The sequence below is a fragment of the Homarus americanus genome, unplaced genomic scaffold (genome assembly GCF_018991925.1).
Source record: "Homarus americanus isolate GMGI-L3 unplaced genomic scaffold, GMGI_Hamer_2.0 scaffold45698, whole genome shotgun sequence".
Classification (NCBI taxonomy): Eukaryota; Metazoa; Arthropoda; class Malacostraca; order Decapoda; family Nephropidae; genus Homarus; species Homarus americanus.
Genome location: NW_024735554.1, coordinates 11,103,904 through 11,119,927, shown reverse-complemented (window position 1 = coordinate 11,119,927; position 16,024 = coordinate 11,103,904). Strand labels below are relative to the sequence as shown.

General features: G+C 44.5%; 1 protein-coding gene across 2 annotated transcripts in view; it reads left to right on the top strand.

Annotated features, from left to right (window-relative positions):
* The window catches only part of LOC121871516 (hexosaminidase D-like), a 273,277-nt gene that overhangs the window by 56,296 nt on the left and 200,957 nt on the right, over positions 1 to 16,024 (top strand). For both annotated transcript variants that reach the window (XM_042373924.1, XM_042373923.1), the window contains exon 2: positions 4,720 to 4,755. The gene's annotated coding sequence lies outside the window, so the exon portion shown is untranslated. The remainder of the gene's footprint in view (positions 1 to 4,719; positions 4,756 to 16,024) is intronic.

The window sequence follows — 16,024 nt, the reverse complement described above, 5'->3', positions numbered from 1 at the left end:
ATGTGTGTGACTCTGGCACACTGGGTGTGTGTGTGACTGGTACACTGTGTGTGTGTGGTGTGACTGGAACACTGTGTGTGTGTGTGTGTGTGTGTGTGACTCTGGTACACTGTATGTGTAACGTGACTCTGGAACACTGTGTGTGTGTGTGTGTGTGTGTGTGTGTGTGTGTGTGTGTGTGTGTGTGTGTGTGTGTGTGGTGTGACTGGTACACTGTGTGTGTGTGTGTGAGTGGTGTGACTGTGGTACACTGTATGTGTAGCGTGACTCTGGCACACTGGGTGTGTGGTGTGACTGGTACACTGTGTGTGTGTGGTGTGACTGTGGTACACTGTGTGTGGTCGGCTGGACTTAAACAAATATTTTATTACTGTGGGGTTGAACTTTGGTACAGGTGTAGCGGAGAGTAATACAACCACGGCGCCCTGCCTCCCCCCAACATACACGTCAAGATTTATCACCCCCGCGACCTTCACTCCTCGTCTTTAGTGACACATGAAAAAATATGAATAATTTACGTTCATAAAAAATCCTTGAAGTATTAAAAACAAATCCGTTTATATTTGTGTTTATTTTACGCTGTGCACTATTTACATTATTTAAAGCATATACCAGCACGTACATTATTTAAATATACGTCATTTACAGTATTTACGTGTCCTCCATTTACATTATGTACACTATACATTAATTAATTAAATACTCAAATATTAATATTACAGTGGTCCAGGTGCAGAAAGACGAAGAATTTCCATTTTTTTATATTGAAACTGTGAGTGTGTGTGTGTGTGTGTGTGTGTGTGTGTGTGTGTGTGTGTGTGTGTTAAACCAGTCACAGTCGTTGTACTTAGTTGGAGTAAAAAAAATCCTTATCTAAATATCTGTCCTGTGTGTTTGTTTTATTGCGTGTTTTTGTCTATCTTAATTGGTCGTTTTTATAGGTGAAGACGTAGATGTTTACGTGCTTGTGTTTTGTTTGTGTTTGTTTTTCCTTTAGTTAATTAGTTGTTCTTTGTGTGTTTTATCCGGACTATTATTTTAGACACTGTTATTGTTATGTGGTATATTTCTACACGTAATTTAAAACATCTTAATTGATTTACTATTTTTTCTCATAAATATAATCGGATCACCTGAAAAATCTCCACCTCAGCTTATTTCACCTTAAAGAGTAACCTAACCTAACCTAACCTAACCTAACCTAATCTAATCTAACCTAACCTAATTTAACCTTACCTAGCTGTTCCAGGGGTGGGTGGTTCGATTCCCGGGAGCTCACAGTTCACCCAGCTGTAAATGGGTACCTAAGTTTACAACTTGGGGAAGTGAAGGCGGTCGAGTGCAGTACCGGCCATGCTGCCTCCTTGTGTACTGAAGACGTAGTATAGATAGATAGATATTTTATTGACCACAAATTATGATTACAGAGTTTACACAAAAATTTTACATAAAATGGTCCAAATGCAAATACTTTAAAACACCAAACATCAATAAAAGTTCACTTATTCAACCAGTAACACAAAAAATAGAGGAAAACCACGAGTAAATAAAGTAAAAAAAATATTAACTACTGTACAAGTAAAATACTGTGTGTTGTATCCACACTGTCCATAACGGGCAGTCATGCCTATGGGACCCACTAACTAAATGACTAACTAAATAACTGACAAACTGGCTAACTAAATGACTAACTGGGGCGGCTCTTCTTCTGTCCAACCGTTAGATAGGGTGGAATCAAAGGCATTTCGTCTTATTAACTCTCCTCCTATAGTTAATAATTTTTCTTCCCTTTCTCTTCGACTCAATGTTGCTTCACTCTCTCTCTTTTACAGGTACTTTAACGGGCAATGTTCAGTGGATTCAGCATCCTGTGTACCACCGGCAAGGCCGTGGGCTCGTAACACACGTCTTGCCCGCGGTGCCCACCGTTTCTCTGTGGATGTCTGTCACACGAGAATAACCTGTTATAGTACATCCTTCTTTCCTCACACAGCCAAACTGTGGAATGTTCTGCCTTCTTCTGTGTTTCCATACTTATACAATCTGTCTCAGTTTAAAAAGATGGTTTTCCGGCATCTTCGCTGTGTAGATTAATATAACCTTTTCCTTTTCTATTTTTAATTTCTTTCTGTTCTTATTTTTATCACCCCTAGGCCCCGTTGTGGGTCGTTCCACCTGTGCCCTGGTGGGCTAATTCCCGTAAAAAAAAAAAAACACTGACAGACTGACAAACTAAATGACTAACTATTTTTTTTATAGCTGATTGACTAACCAAATAACTGACTGAATGACTGACTGACTAAGTAACTGGTCGCTATATGTATATCTTCGTGCTGAGTGTGTGTGCACTCTGAGTATGCAAGTGTAGAAATCCACAGTCATGTACGTTTGTATGAGAGAGAGAGAGTTTCATTTCACTACAGCAATCTGTCTCCCTACTTTCCCTCCCTCTGTTCCCTCCCCTTCTCCTTTATAGCGCCCCCCCCCACCTCCCATCCTTCTTTACCTCTTTCCGATTAGTTATTTCCCTTTTTCTTTCCTCGTCTCTCCTTCTCCTTCTTTCCCTCCATTCTTTTTCCCTTCCTTTTCTCCCTCCCTCCCTCCTCCCCTTCCTTCCCTTCCCTCCTTCCATCCCCTTGTCCCTCTATTCCTTTTTCCTTTTTCCTTTTACCTTCTCCTTCCTCCTTCCTCCTCCCCCCCTGCCCCATCCTCCCTTCCTCCTCCGAGGCATGTTGGCACCATTAACCTGGGGCCACACTACCTCAAGGGCCATAACTGCCTTAATTACTTCCTCAATCTCACCCTTGACGGCACACCTCCTCACCGCCCTATTTTAACCCTTGCCTTCGCCCTTAGTAACCCCCTTAAAGACCCTTAGTACCTTAATGACCCCTTAGAGACACTTAGTATCCTCCAATGACCCTTTAGAGACCCTTAGTACCCTTTAATGGCCCATTAAAGATCCTTAGTACCTTAATGACCCCTTAATACCTCTTAATGAGCCCTTAGAGACCCTTACTATCCCTTAATGACCCATTAGAGATCCTTAGTACCCCTTAATGGTCCCTTAGAGACACTTAGTACCTCTTAATGGCCCATTAGAGACACTTAGTACCCCCTTAGAGACCCTTAGAATCCTTTAATGACCCCTTAAAGACCCTTAGTACCTTAATGACCCCTTAGAGACCCTTAGTACCCCCTAATGACCCATTAGAGACCCTTAGTGCCCATTAATGACCCCTTAGATATCCTTAATGATGCCATAGAGTCCCTTAGAACCCCTTAATGGTCTCTTAAAAATCATCAATGACCCCTTAGATACTTTTATTATCCCTTAGAGACTATTAGTACCCCTTAATGACCCCTTAGATACCCTTAGTACCTCTTAATGACCCTTATAAACCTTTAGTACTCCTTAATGACCCCTTATATATCCTTAGTACTCCTTAATGGCCTCTTAGAGACCTTTAGTACTCCTTAATGACCCCTTATATACCCTTAGTACCCCTTAAGGGCCCCTTAGAGACCTTTAATGCTTCTTAATGACCCCTTAGATAACCTTAGTACCCCTTAATGGTCCCTTAAAGACCCTTAGTACCCCTTAATGACCCCTTAGAGACCCTTAGTACCTCTTAATGACCAGAATGACAACTGAGTGACCCACGCTTCTATTCTTACATATTATTTGTAGTTTGGAATACCAGGCTGTGATTGGTGGATGTCTTACGTGCATCTGGTATGTATGTATGTATGTGTGGCGACCTGTGGTGTAATGGTCAGCATGCTCGCCTCGCAAGCGAGCGGACCTGATTCTATCCCCGGGCAGGGTGAAACTATGGGTAAGTTTCTTTACGCCATTTGCCTCAGTCTACCCAGCAATAATTGGGGACCTGGATGTCAATCGATTTGCGGGTCGTATTCCGGGGTAATGGTTAGCCAGTGTAGTCGGCGAGTTGTCCGGTCTTCTCAGACTATTCTTGGACACTGGGTCACTCAGCTCGTTAACTTAGGGTGTGGTTGTTGTGTTGGTAACAGCTTCTACACCTTAACAAATTCACGCCTAGGTGGCCCTTGGGCCGGCCATCCTCGTTACACGAGGGGCAACCATTATATTTTATTATTATGTGTGTATGTGTGTGTATTGAGTGTTTGTATGAGAGCTGTATAAGTGGACTGCAACTTACATAGAGGAAAATAAAGAAACAAACAAAGAGAGAGAGAGAGAGAGAGAGAGAGAGAGAGAGAGAGAGAGAGAGAGAGAGAGACTGGCCAACTTACTCCTGTTTTCAGCTAACAATTGACTTCTTTTTTTTAACTTGTGGTACGTTTAGTCTCAGCGGGGATGTGATACGCATTGTTATTTGATCCAGGTAAATGATGCATGCATCACCTTGTTTGTATGAGGGGATATGTATGTACGTATGAGTGTATGTATGTATGTATGTATATTCGTGTGTATGTATTTAGGTGTATATTATCGTATTTTACAAACATACAAACGTCTAATGGTTGCCCAGACTGTAAGCTATGTGTGGGCACTTGGCATGGACGTCCGCGAGGTACAGCTGGGCATATCAAGGTGCCCGGCCGTGACGTCATTCGTGCCACACACACACACCCACGTGACAAAAATCTTACTGTAAGCTAATCTATTGCATCTTAACCTAACCTAACCTAACCTAACCTAACCAGAGACTGACAATAGCATCTCTTTTTCAGGGTTTACTGTGCAGCGTCGGGCGAATTGGACGTGTGGTAAGTAACAGTATAGCTAAACGTTCTACACACACACACACACACACACACACACACACATACGAGGCAGTGTTGTGTTAATAGCAACAAACTACCAGGCTGCATCATTAAGGTATACATGACTGGGTGTCTGTATAGCCTCTAACACTATAGCCAGGACGCTGTACACACACTTTCTTACGGGATAAATTCTCAACTTGTTTACTGAAAATTGTATTAGAAAATATTTTACAGTGTAGTTAAAAAAAAGAACATTGGTGTTATATTACCTTAAGGCGGTTATATACACCTTAGTTCTCATTTGATTTCCGTTTGAGAACCGCCGGAGTGTTTGGTGGATTTGGTTCATACACGCCTGAGCAGTAAACGTAAGAATTTTATAAACAAGAATTTTCCTGTTTTTTGTGTTTTTTAACTTTTATTCCGAAAAAAAAAATGTTGTCTTTTATAACAGCGGTCCTTGTTTCAGTGAGATTGTGTTTTTTTTGCGTGGTTTTTTTTTGTTTTTTTGCTTTAGGTTTTTCTGTACTGATTATATCTAAAAATATTTAAGGATACATTTTTCTGCCTAAGAGTTGTGTGTTTTAGAGTTAAGAATTTTTTAACAGAAGGTCATTTTTCACACACACACACACACACACACACACACACACACAAGGCAGTGTTGTGTTAATGGCAACAAAGTACCTGGCTGGATCATTAAGGTGTAAATGACTGGGTGTCTGTATAGTCAGCCGGTAGTTAGTGTGATTCAGAGGTGCTGGAGGTGAGAGGGGGGCGGGGGAGACGAGGAGGATGAGATGAGAGGAGTGTGGGTAGGAAGAGGAAGGGTGGGGAGGAATGACGGAAGGAGAGTACAAGAGAGAAGGGGGAAGGGAGAGGTGGGAAGAATGTGAGGAGGAGAGAGAAAAAAAGGAAGAGTAGTAAGGATGATAAGATAAGAGGAAGAGAGGGAGGGGTAAAAGGAGAAAGAAGAGGGAGAGGGGAAGAAGGAAAAGTAAGAGAGAAAGGGGAAAGATGAAGAAAGGAGAGAGAAAGAAAGACACTGAAGAGAGAAGATAAAGAGGGAGAAAGATAAACGTTAACGGGAGAGGTCAAAAAATGAGGGAGAAGAGAGAGAGAGAGAGACTAACAATCTTATTAAACAAATCTGTTATTGTTTACAAATTCCCAGTGTCACTAGCCTGAGTAACCCAAGGTGTGTGTGTGTGGCTGAAAATATATACAGACTTGCATTTGATTTAGACATAATGATATAATATGCATTGAATACATTTATAGGGCTGTACTGTACATAAATCAGGAGTTGTTTATTATTTTAACAATAGATGGGATGGTGCTATTCTTATATCTATCGGTGCGGGCTCTTATGGGCTGAATTTTGTTGTAGTGGCGGACTGCGCGAGGTGGGTGGGGGGCTGCCTGTGGCAGGAGGTGGTGATGACGAGGGTGGTGCATTAGTTGGCTGCCAAACCTTTCCAGTGCTTGGTGGTGGAGGTCACTGAGGGATGGCATTTCCAGGGTGGAGAAAGCGTTGATGTAGCCCGAGTATTCTGCCCCGAGCATGATTCTGCAGGCCCTTTTCTGTACCTTCTCTAGCTGACGTTGTTGGGTGGAGTTGAGAGAAGACGACCAGGCTGGTGACGCATACGTTAGTTTGGGGAGAATAAAGGCGTTGTAGATGGTCCTCAGCTCTGGCGTGGGTGTCCCAAGTGACCTAAGTCTTCATAGCATGTAGAGACGGTACGAGGCTGCCTTGACTGTGTTATTTACATGGGCCTTCCAGTCCAGTTTGTTGTCTATAGTTACACCCAGGAGTTTATCAGACTGCACCAGCTGGAGAGGATGGGCACCCACTGTGACTGCTGGGGCTTGCACTGGAGTGGTGGCGGTATTGATGTGCATGACTACGGTTTTGGTGTGGTTGATGGTGACCTTGTTCTCCGTAGTCCATGCCTGTAGCCTGTCCAGGGTGCCTTGTAGCAATGAGTAGTCTGGTGCGGTGTTGTCCACTGAAATCCCCACAGTGCAGTCATCCACGTACTTCCACCTGTGAGGAGTGTCCGATAGAGCGTTGTTGATCAGGATGAGGAAGCACAGTGGTCTCATCTTGGTCCCCTGGGGAACACCGCAGGTGAGGTGTTGGAATGTGGAGACCGAGCCCTGATACCTCACTGCCTGGCGACGTCCACTCAAGAAATCAGTGAGCCATGAGACCAGGTTGGTGGGCAGCCATAGTGCAATGGCTGTGTTGATAACAGAAAGTGTGTGTGTGTGTGTGTGTGTGTGTGTGTGTGTGTGTGTGTGTGTGTGTGATCGAGAAGCCAATATTCAGGAGTGCATGCAATATTTCTACACCTGTTATTGGTGATATTTCACAATTGTAACACCAACAAAATAACAAATATTAATCTAGCCAGAATGAGTTAGTGGAGGTTGCCAAAAACTGTCTTTGTGTAGAGTTGTGTCAAAATTGACCAACCTGTACAGAAATAGCTGGCGAGAAAATCCAATCATGGGACCGTCCGTATCTGGAACTAGTGTGCAGTATGTCCTCGACTGGTAGAAATGGCCGTATCTATAAGATTACCTGGTCTAGCACCGGAACCAACGATCTGGTACAACAACTTGGCCTAATTCACTCTACCACTAAATTTAAGATGAATCAATGAACTCTGTGTCAAGTTATCAACCCCAAAACAAATTGACAATGACGGACGGACGGACGGACAGACGTATGGTATCACTGTTATAATCTCTCAAAAGCTCAAATAAAAATAGACAAACTGTAAGAATTATTTTTGGGGGTTTATTAACAAGGCTTTTCTCTCTGTCAAATGTCATAAAGAAAAAAAAATCTAAGTTATCAGATGACCTTAAAATTCGCTCCCTATCCCAGTTTATTTCAGCTGATATCTAACCTAATCGCCTGAAGGCTCCTTGGGGGGGGGGGTGAGGGTTGTTTAGGGTAGATTAGGTTAGGTTAGGGTAAGTTAGGTTAGGGTAGGTTAGTTTAAGTTAGGTTAAGGTAAGTTAGAATAGGTTAGGTTAGGTTAGGTTAGGTTAGGTTAGGTTAGGGTAAGTTAGGTTAGGTTAGGTTAGTTTAAGTTAGGTTAAGGTAAGTTAGAATAGGTTTAGGTTAGGTTAGGTTAGGGTAAGTTAGGTTAGGTTAGGTTAGTTTAAGTTAGGTTAAGGTAAGTTAGAATAGGTTTAGGTTAGGTGTATGTTAGGTTAGGTTGTACTTGTTTACCGTAAGGGTGGTTAATATTAAGGTGAAATAAGCTTGGGTGGTAGAATTTGCTCCGTAACTGTACATCAACACACGCAGAAAGAATAAAACAAACAGACAAATAAATAAGAAAATAACAAATAAATAAACAACAAACAAACGCAAATTATAAAACAAAAATCTCTGTCTTCGAGGGGGAAAGGGAGGAGGGGAAGGGAGGGGGACAAAGGGGAAGGGAGGGGGAGAAAGGGGAAGGGAGGGGGAGGCATAATTATGGTCATTATTCAAGCAACCAAAAAAGCTGCTGCTACCTGTACTAGTCGAGGTCGTTGTCGTCATGGTACCAGTGTTTGCTACCCATACTGAACTACACATGTGCTCTTGATTCTAACTATGATACTGTAGCTGTCTGTATGGTAGCGTTGTGAGAATGGTGGCGTTGTGAGAATGGTGGCGTTGTGAGAATGGTGGCGTTGTGAGAATGGTGGCGTTGTCAGAATGGTGGCGTCGTCAGAATGATGGCGTTGTCAGGATGGTGCCGTTATCAGAATGGTGGCGTTGTTAAAATGGTGGCGTTGTGAGAATGGTGGCGTTGTGAGAATGGTGGCGTGAGAATGGTGGCGTTGAGAATGGTGGCGTTGTCAGAATGGTTGTCAGAATGGCGTTGTCAGAATGGTGGCGTTGTGAGAATGGTGGCGTTGTGAGAATGGTGACGTTGTGAGAATGGTGGCGTTGTGTGGTGGCGTGTGAGAATGGTGGCGTTGTCAGAATGGTGGCGTTGTCAGAATGGTAGCGTGGCGTTGTGAGAATGGTGGCGTTGTGAGAATGGTGGCGTTGTGAGAATGGTGGCGTTGTGAGAATGGTGGCGTTGTGAGAATGGTGGCGTTGTCAGAATGGTGGCGTTGTCAGAATGGTGGCGTTGTCAGAATGGTGGCGTTGTGAGAATGGTGGCGTTGTGAGAATGGTGGCGTTGTGAGAATGAGAATGGTGGCGTTGTCAGAATGGTGGCGTTGTCAGAATGGTGGCGTTGTGAGAATGGTGGCGTTGTGAGAATGGTGACGCTGTGAGAATGGTGGTGTTGTGAGAATGGTGGCGTTGTGAGAATGGTGGCGTTGTCAGAATGGTGGAATGGTGGCGTTGTCAGAATGGTGGCGTTGTCAGAATGGTGGCGTTGTGAGAATGGTGGCGTTGTGAGAATGGTGGCGTTGTCAGAATGGTGGCGTTGTGAGAATGGTGGCGTTGTCAGAATGGTGGCGTTGTCAGAATGGTGGCGTTGTGAGTGGTGGCGTTGTGAGAATGGTGGCGTTGTGAGAATGGTGACGTTGTGAGAATGGTGGCGTTGTGAGAATGGTGGCGTTGTGAGAATGGTGGCGTTGTCAGAATGGTAGCGTTGTCAGAATGGTGGCGTTGTGAGAATGGTGGCGTTGTGAGAATGGTGGCGTTGTGAGAATGGTGGCGTTGTGAGAATGGTGGCGTTGTCAGAATGGTGGCGTTGTCAGAATGGTGGCGTTGTCAGAATGGTGGCGTTGTGAGAATGGTGGCGTTGTCAGAATGGTGGCGTTGTTAGAATGGTGGCGTTGTGAAAATGGTGACGTTGTGAGAATGGTGGCGTTGTGAGAATGGTGGCGTTGTCAGAATGGTGGCGTTGTGAGAATGGTGGCGTTGTCAGAATGGTGGCGTTGTGAGAATGGTGGCGTTGTCAGAATGGTGGCGTTGTGAGAATTGTGGCGTTGTCAGAATGGTGGCGTTATTAGAATGGTGGCGTTGTGAAAATGATGACGTTGTGAGAATGGTGGCGTTGTGAGAATGGTGGCGTTGTGAAAATGGTGACGTTGTGAGAATGGTGGCGTTGTGAGAATGGTGGCGTTGTTAGAATGGTGGCGTTGTGAGAATGGTGGCGTTGTGAGAATGGTGGCGTTGTGAGAATGGTGGCGTTGTGAGAATGGTGGCGTTGTGAGATTGCGTTGTCAGGATGGTGGCGTTGTGAGAATGGTGGCGTTGTGAGCGTTGTGAGAATGGTGGCGTTGTGAGAATGGTGGCGTTGTGAGAATGGTGGCGTTGTGAGAATGGTGGCGTTGTCAGAATGGTGGCGTCGTCAGAATGATGGCGTTGTCAGGATGGTGCCGTTATCAGAATGGTGGCGTTGTTAAAATGGTGTCAAAATGGTGGCGAGGTTAATGGTAGCATTGCTATGTAAATAAACCTTTTTTTTATACGTTTCCTGATTCTTATTCTAATCATGGTTACTGCCATCATGGTAGTGTTATAATCCTGCCATCATCAAACGGCAGGAGTCAGTTATGGTAGTGTCAAAATCATGGTACCTCGACATAACCTTTCTGATGCTGACGACTATTATGGTGGCGGTTTGTGTTCAGGTTAAGTATGGTAATCATGGTAGATGTGTGAGTGTGTGTGTGCGAGAGAGAGAGAGAGAGAGAGAGAGAGAGAGAGAGAGAGAGAGAGAGAGAGAGAGAGGCCGTAGTGGTAGTACTTGTGGTGGTCGTACTGGTGGTGTTATTAATTATTGTGATGATCGTAGTGGTAGTTGTGTTATATGTCACACCAATACTCAGTTTACACAGGTCACTTAACCTTACATACACCACACTCGTTACCTCCTCCTCCTCTTCCTCTTCCTCTCCTCTCCTCCTCCTCCTCCTCCTCCTCCTCCTCCTCCTCCTCCTCTCTCCTCTTCTCTTCGTCTTTCAAGGTTCGCGTGTTTGGTCTCTTTCCTATAGCGCTGTGTGGTCGAAAACAAGAGAGCGCGCACACACACACACACACACACACACACACCTACCTTTTTCCCGTGATAGTTTTTCATTCATTCATTGTTATTGCTGTAATTTACGTGTTATACTATAGTACTGCTCTACCACAACAACCACTATAGTACTGCTCTACCACAACAACCACTATAGTACTGCTCTACCACAACAACCACTATAGTAATTGCTCTACCACAACAACCACTATAGTACTGCTCTACAACAACCACTATAGTACTGCTCTACCACAACAACCACTATAGTACTGCTCTACCACAACAACCACTATAGTACTGCTCTACCACAACAACCACTATAGTACTGCTCTACCACAACAACCACTATAGTACTGCTCTACCACAACAACCACTATAGTACTGCTCTACCACAACAACCACTATAGTACTGCTCTACCACAACAACCACTATAGTACTGCTCTACCACAACATCCACTATTGTACTGCTCTACCACAACAACCACTATAGTACTGCTCTACCACAACAACCACTATAGTACTGCTCTACCACAACATCCACTATAGTACTGCTCTACCACAACACTACCTCAGATCTGGTTAACTCCGTCGCCACACACAAGTTAGTATCACCATCGTCTGACTTCCATATTCTTCACACACACACACACACACACACACACACTACTGCTTCCTGGATATCCGTCACCCTCTTTTTCATCTCTCCGTCTCTCTCTTCCTCTTTTATCCACGTCTGTGTTATGTATCACTCTTATCAATCTCTCACTTCCCATTCTCTCAATATAATCCATTCTTAGTCTCCTTATTTCTTTCACTTCGGCATCTCCTCTTTATTGCTTTATCTCGTATTCTCTGTATTCTCTTTATCCCAGTTGTTTGCTGTCAGTTACGTTATTCTTGTAGCTTCTAATTTTATTCTTTCGTTGTATTTAGAGTACTGTTCATGTCTCTCTCTCTCTCTCTCTCTCTCTCTCTCTCTCTCTCTCTCTCTCTCTCTACTTTCTTTGTATTTGTTTTAATATTAATGTATTTATGTATTTGCATTTTTAATCTTTATGTTTTCAGTTATGTCTTTTCGGTTTTTTTATTAATATCGTTTTCTACTTTTGCTTATTAAGTTTTGTTTATGTGCGCCTCTCTGTGTGTGTATATTACTGTGTTTGTTTGTATGCCAAAATATAATCCAAGAAGACCGGACAATTCCCCAACTGCACTGGCTTACCATTACCCCGGAACACGATCCATAAATCGATTAACATCCAGGTCCCCAATTATTGCTGGGTAGACAGTGGCAAATGGCGTAAAACAAACCTGCCCAATGTTTTACGCTGCCCGGGGATCGAACAAGGTTCCACTCTCTTGCGAGGTGAGCATGCTAACCACACACACACACACACACACACACACACACACACACACACACACACACACACACAAGAGTGCTTCAGAAAAATGTATACAAATTGCATATCAAATTTTCTTGAAGATCGCGTGAATGTTTGTATTGTATTACAAGAGCAACAGTGTCCTCATTCGTTGATGTGCGAGGCCTCCTACGCGTGAGGAAAATGTTGCTCTTGTAATACAATACAAACATTCACGCGATCTTCAAGAATATTTGTAATGCAGTGTATTTACAGTATATATTTGGAGACATCCTGTATAAACTATGTCCCATCTATCTGGTGTCTTCCTCTCTATCGATCCAACTCCCGCTCTGCCTAGTTTATCCAACTTTCACTCAGTGTGATAGTTTTGTTGAGCCACACACACACACACACACACACACTCACTGTGGTTGCTTGGAGTGTTTAGAGGCCGCAAACACTGTCCACACAAATAAGGGTGTGTATACATGTCACTCTGTACATGTGTGTGTCGAAGAGCCTTGTGTACACACTCATGTGTCCTTGTACTGTGTGCTTAGGAGCTTGTGTTGAGTGTGCATCTATGTGTGCTTGTGGACACCTGCATACGTGCACACACGTATATACAGACGCACTCACTAAAATGCATTTACCGTGCACATACAGGTATACACTTACACAATTATACACACATATATACAGATACATGTACACGCTTACACAGATATACGTATTAATGACATCCTTATCCACATATCCACACTGCTACCCACGCACCTACCCACACACCTGCCCACACACCTGCCCACACACCTACCCAGCAAAATGCATCAAACCATCCACCCGACCCTCCATTCCATCAATCAACTCACCCACCCCTCCACTTCACCCACCCACCCCACCCACTACGTGCACCACAGTTTTCAGTCTCATCAGGAACTAATTTAAACTTGTATTTTGGTTATTTACTAAAGCATCATTTTGAGTTCATAATAGACCTGAGTAGTTTGGAAGTTTGATAAAATATGACTCCAAAGTATAATTATAATTTCAAAACTTTGTCGAGCATTTAATGGGAGGAGAAGGTCTTAAGGAAACATTATCGTTTTATTATTATTAATATTATTATTATTATTATTATTATTATTATTATTATTATTATTATTATTATTATTATTATTATTATTATTATTATTATTATTATTATTATTATTATATATAATAATAATAATAATAATAATAATAATAATCGCTATCTCTGGCAAAAGATCTTTCACCAGTAACCGTCACTTATCAAGGTACCTTCTCCCAGTAATCCCAGTTGCATTAATCCCAGTAGTGACCACGGTATCGTCTCAGTAATCCCTACAGCCTCGTTCCCTCCCCCAGTAATCCCCACCAGTAATCGCCTGAGGATTGTCTGGGGGCGTTGAGCGAGTAATCCGCCAGAGTGTGGTAGTTGTAGCGCCGAGCAAAGGTGGCAAAGGTTGAAAGTCATAATAAAGGTGTGGTGCTGTGACGCTGGTGGTGGTGGTGGTGGTGGTGTGGTGCTGTGACGCTGGCAGTGGTGGTGGTGGTGTGGTGCTGTGACGCTGGTGGTGGTGGTGGTGACGCTGGTGCTGTGACGCTGGTGGTGGTGGTGTGGTGCTGTGACGCTGGTGGTGGTGGGTGGTGGTGTGGTGCTGTGACGCTGGTGGTGATGGTGTGGTGCTGTGACGCTGGCGGTGGTCGTGGTGCTGTGACGCTGGTGGTGGTGGTGGGTGCTGTGACGCTGGTGGTGGTGGTAGGAAGGTGTGGTGCTGTGTCACCGGTGGTGGTGGAGGTGTGTGGTGCTGTGACGCTGGTGGTGGTGGGATGTGGTGGTGTGTGCTGTGACGCTGGTGGTGGTGGTGTGGTGCTGTGACGCTGGTGGTGGTGGTGGTGTTGTGGTGTGTGACGGGTGGTGGTGGTGGTGGTGGTGGTGGTGGTGTGGTGCTGTGACGCTGGTTGTGGTGGTGCTGTGGTGCTGTGACGCTGGTGGTGGTGGTGTGGTGCTGTGACGCTGTGGTGGTGGTAGGGTGGTGTGGGTGCTGTGACGCTGTGGTGATGGTGGGATGGTGGGTGCTGTGATGCTGTGGTGGTGGTAGGATAGTGCGTGCTGTGACGCTGGGTGGTGGTAGGGTGGTGTGGTGCTGTGACGCTGTGGTGATGGTGGATCGTGTGGTGCTGCTGTGACGCTGTGGTGTGAGATAGGCGGATGGTGTGGTGCTGTGACGCTGTGGTTGTGAATAGGCGGATGGTGTGGTGCTGTGACGCTGTGGTGGTGAGATAGGCGGATGGTGTGGTGCTGTGACGCTGTGGTGGTTAGATAGGCGGATGGTGTGGTGCTGTGACACTGTGGTGTGGTAGGATGGTGTGGCGCTGTGACGCTGTGGTGGTGGTAGGGTGGTGTGGTGCTGTGACGGTGTGGTGATGGTGGGATGGTGTGGTGCTGTGACGCTGTGGTGGTGAGATCGGCGGATGGTGTGGTGCTGTGACGCTGTGGTTGTGGTGCTGGGATGGACGGATGGTGTGGTGCTGTGACGCTGTGGTGGTGGTAGGATGGTGTGGTGCTGTGACGATGTGGTGGTGGTGGGATGGTGTGGCGTGACACTGTGATGGTATGGTGTGACGCTGTGAGGGTGAAATGAGGGTGGTAGTATGGTGTGACTCTTGTGGTGTTTTGATGCTGTGATGGTGGTATGGTGTGACGCTGTGGTGGTGAATATTTATTTAATTTTGCCACTGACAGCAGCTAGTATATTGTGCACCCCGTACTCATCCTGTGAGTGGTAGCGCAGGAAGGATTACAGAGCAGAGGCCACAAAGGATGTTTATCACACCTCAGTGGTCAGGATATTATGGCGTTGAGTGTTACAGAGTATTTCTATCACATTATTTGTTTAGCTCAGTACACAGAAGTTTATTAGCTACTAGATGCGAAGTGTGGATACAGCTTTAGTATATCAGTTATCTTACCAACAGACATAAAGTGCTGTGCCATTACATACGCAGTGTGCTTGGATCTATTCCTATAAAAGGTTATTCTTTCACAGTCTAGGAGGTAGTATCGGAGTGTGTGGCCATATGTTTGGCCACACACTTTACATTTAGTTTTGTTCACATCTGCTTGAAGGACATACTGCCAGAGGTACTTTTATCCTAACCTTCGTCTAGCGGTTACAACATTTTGTTATCTAAGTAATCTTGTTACTTGCTTCATATACATGTTTCACCTGCTATACCTCATCATGGTAAACAATATACAAGTATTGACTATTGCCTGTTTGTACTTGTCTGTTTGCTTCAAGTTCATCAACAGGTTCTTTCCTGATTACATTTTTTAGGGTTCTGTTTGATATTCCTAGATTGTATTCAACATGCATATACATACTCACATGAATATACAGAAGCAAAGACACGCATACACACACATTCACACACACATACATATTAATATAATAATGGTTGCCCCTCGTGTACGAGGATGGCCGGCCCTAGGGCTACCTAGGCGTGAATTTGTTTAAGGTGTAGAAGCTGTCGACAACACAACAACCACACCCTGAGTCAACGAGCTAAATAACCCAGTGTCAAGGAATAGTCCGAGAAGACCTGACAAATCGCCAAATTGCATTGGATTACCATTACCCAGAACACTATCATCTAATTCTAATTGATTAACATCCAGGTCCCCAATTACTGCTGGGTAGACAAAGGCAAATGGTGTCAAGAAACTTGCTCATAGTTTCTCCGTGCCTGGGGATCGAACACCGGTTCACTCGTTTGCGAGCGATCATGATGACCATTACACCACAGGTCACCATGCACAAATATTGTACACACAAGTACACTCGGAAACCATAATCTCTAGCCCACCTGGGTCGGTG